This window comes from Micropterus dolomieu, unplaced genomic scaffold (genome assembly GCF_021292245.1).
Source record: "Micropterus dolomieu isolate WLL.071019.BEF.003 ecotype Adirondacks unplaced genomic scaffold, ASM2129224v1 contig_14638, whole genome shotgun sequence".
In the NCBI taxonomy this organism is placed as follows: domain Eukaryota; kingdom Metazoa; phylum Chordata; class Actinopteri; order Centrarchiformes; family Centrarchidae; genus Micropterus; species Micropterus dolomieu.
This window is the reverse complement of record NW_025743624.1, coordinates 4,039-7,623: the sequence shown is the minus strand read 5'-3', so window position 1 is coordinate 7,623 and position 3,585 is coordinate 4,039. Positions and strand designations below refer to the sequence as shown.

Below are 3,585 nucleotides of genomic sequence, written 5' to 3'. Positions count from 1 at the left end.
ATCAACAGCACTTATTGCCTTTGCTTGGGTTTAGCTAAAAAGCTCCCTCATCAGGTGGTCACATGGTTCTTCTGGGTGACACTCTGCTCTGTGTGTGTGAAACAGCCTCTGAGCTTCCAGGCTGTCTGATAACACACCTCACACACATTCCATAGTTTTGCATTCAGTTCCCCCTTTTCTCTGTGGAGGAGAGCGCATGGGCAAAACTCTGGACCATGTTAAAAAAAAGGGATTTAAACAATAACATCAAACAACAAGGAACGAGCAGGCGGCATTCTTTCATAGGTCATGTGATCGTCCTGCGGTCAAGTCAAGTAAGAACGTAGGTCAGGTCTTTGTCGTCCCCGAGTACAGGCAGACTATAGAGAACCGTTTCAGTCAGTGAGGCTCTGTCAGCTCAGCTTCGTCAGTTCAAGTCAGTCAAGTGCACTGTTAGTTTACCATGAATCATGGGAGAAAGCTTTCTCTTGTTTCAGTAATGGGATCCCTTGTCCATAAAATCATCATCACCTCTTTATGGTGATTGGTTTTGGCTTGTATGCATTGGGAGAGAGAGCTTTACTCTCATCCTGATCACATTCCCAGAGAAGTTATTCTGTCTATTGGAATTGCAGTTAGAGACAGAAAGACAGCCTTGTGTGTGGCCATTGTGGGCGAACCGCTTTAGCAACACAATGGTCATCTCAGCACGCTTCGTGTGATGGACTGCAGAACGGAAACCGACCAGCCGCGCGGGAAATGTAACATTTTAAAAACAGACCTTTGTCAAATCACCAACAGAGAAATGTGTGGTCTGTGATGTAGCCAATAATGTGAAATCTTTAAACCTGTAGTGCTCGCGGCTGCACTAATGCATTTACCAGCACTCTGTCGCTCTGCTGGTCGGCCTTCATCATAATCTTTTGTGAAAATGTGGGTGCGTACAGGTCACTGCAGCCTGCAGCAGTGAACAAAAGAAAACATGTTTAATATTTCCAAGCGCTTCTTTTTTCTTTCTTTTTTGTTTTTGTAAATATTATTTCACACATCAAATCAAACTTTGTGTGAACTACAGCTATAGACTCTCATTCAGTTTGCACCTCAGACATGAGGTCACAGTTTATTGTTTTAACCATGGTGTGTAAAAAGATGTTACAGGAACTAGTTCAATGGTTCTTTTAACCTGAGCAGGACTTTTTGCTCTTTACTGTACAGTGTTCTCAGATTCCAACTTACGGGCCTGTTGTCAGTCAGCCAACTCCGGGTGGACTTTATCCCCAAATCCATCCGTTTGCAAATCACTTGGCTTTGCTTCGCCATGTGTATACTTCCCCCTCGGTACAGCTAAGATCAGAGAAGGAGAAGAAGAAACAAAACAACAGCACAGCCTCCTTGTCCAGATAATATGTTGCAATAGTTCTCTCTCTTTTTTTTTCTTCCACTGTCCCTCTTCCATAAATAATTAAAACTTGTTGCATCCTGTCCATCAGAATTGTGTATTGTGCAGAGTAACGAGTCTGTCTGCATGTTCCTGTGTGTGTGTGTGTGTGTCTATGTGTGTGTGTGTGTGTGTGTCTGTGTGTGTGTGTGTGTGTGTGTGTGTCTATGTGTGTGTGTCTATGTGTCTGTGTGTGCAGTGGCGTCACTCATTAGTGCTCTGATAACTGAAATAAGTGTTTAGCAACTATGTCATCAGAATTCATCAACATGATACCATATATGCAACCTGCCCCTCTCTGGGGCTGTTTTCAACATATCATGTAGCAGCATTGTCCCCTGCTAGGTTTAAATGACACTTTCTAAAACTCTTGGTGCTTCTCATTCATCACCAATGTAGGCTGTTCAGGCTCATCAGCATTTACTAATAACTTAACTCTTATTTGAGATGGTAGTGGCGACGGTCCGGGGCGCGGACGGTCGACCCTCCCGTCTCTTAAGTCAGCGAGGTGGAGGCTGAGACACTTTACTCCAGGCTGATCAGTCGCCGGCCGTCTCAGGTCCCAGACAAACTTTGCCAAACCATCCCACTTCTGACACCAAATGTAATGGAAATTTGTCCTTTAGTGAGTCTTCTGAAACAAAGAGTCCAATCCAGACGTCTTTTAAGGGTTTTATTCTTTGCAAAGGGTCACACAGACAGACAGAGTGCAACCAGTCTGCAGAGTGTAAGACAAAGAGCCAGTGTAGAAGCAGGTGACTTTATACTGTAAGGGTATTACGCAGCTATCCAGGAGAGGAAGGGAGTAGGGACCAGCTGTCCTGAGATGAAGGCCTATCAAGGACAGTCTGATAAGAAAACTCTCTAACGAGCATCTTTCCCATGGGAAACTTCACCTAGCTGTAACATAATCAAATAATCAAATACCACACAGTGAAACCTTTGTATAAAATAATGAAGCACGCAGGGTGAAACAGTAAACACAGTAAAATATCACATTTCCATCACACTGGCTGACGTCCAAACTCATAAAGATAGATTTCTTTTCTTTCACATCTGTCCAACTAGGTGTGGTCCTAAATAAGAAACAAATTAAATTTCTGATCAATAATACCATTATTATTACTAAATATTATATACACACATGTCACTTTGTGAAATCCCCCCTTCTTGGAATGCACTTAGAAATGAGTTCTCTGTATTAATTAAATCTATAAGAAATGTTCAAAGCTCCCCTGCCAGAAAATTCTGTTTACTTCAGAATATGATTTGATCTCTAAGTTTTGTTAATTTTAACTATTTAATGAGTGAGTTAGTTATTTTGTTTGTTGTCTATAACTTCTTTAGTGTCGTGTCTATTTCTTCTGAGATGATTGCTTTGAATTAAGTCCAATGTTTATTAATTACTTGGGAGGTGAATTACACCCTGGACTTGAAACATGGTGTGATCTGTACCGTGTAGAGTTTGTCATTGTACCCACTACCCATAATGCTCCTGTGAATCCTCCCCCAGTGTTTCATTAGCAGCTGGAACCACAGTGACTCTGATAAAACAGGAATTAGCAGAATCCATCTGATATGAAGCTGTGGTTTGAATACCACTTCCCTCCTCTTTGAAGAGTAGTCAGATATCTGGGTTCAGGTTTTTGTACAGCCTCTACACTTTGTATCACTGTGTTTCTAGAGCACAGTAGTAGAGAGCTGTGTCTGCCAGGGTTAGATCTCTGATGGTCAGTGTAGTTGATGTTGCTGATGTTTCAGATTCATATCTTCTATCAGGAATATGTTCACTACCACTGCGTGATTTTGCTCCTTTCCAGAGTATAAACTGAGGTGCCTGAAGGTCAGAATGATGTCTGTACCAGTAAAGGTCAGGATTGGTGTCACTTGTCTGATAGTTACATGTGAGTGTGACAGATTGTCCTTCTCTTTCACTGACTTCCTCTCGTACAGGAGAGATTGTGTCTCCAGCTATTAGTCCTGGAAAAAGTAGAGCAAATGAAGCCATTAGACTAACTTTGTTCATGAGGCTGAGAGGAGAAGACAGTGGAAAATGGCAGCTGTACAGTGTTACTCTGTGGACACAAACAGCTCAGCTGTTTCCATAAATCTTTAGAAAAGAATAAAAAGATGTTGTGCTTTCTATCTTACCAAAGAAAAGAGCAGCA

The 3,585-nt window shown here is 42.0% G+C and overlaps 1 long non-coding RNA gene across 1 annotated transcript in view; it reads right to left on the bottom strand.

Moving 5' to 3' along the window:
* Nucleotides 1-2,177, bottom strand: part of LOC123966961 — a 5,417-nt gene extending 3,240 nt beyond the window's left edge. Inside the window, exons 1-2 of the long non-coding RNA XR_006824139.1 lie at nucleotides 1,216-2,177; nucleotides 861-937 (exon numbers count right to left, since the gene is read on the bottom strand). This is a non-coding gene — a long non-coding RNA (uncharacterized LOC123966961). The remainder of the gene's footprint in view (nucleotides 1-860; nucleotides 938-1,215) is intronic.
* Nucleotides 2,178-3,585: the final 1,408 nt, after the last annotated feature.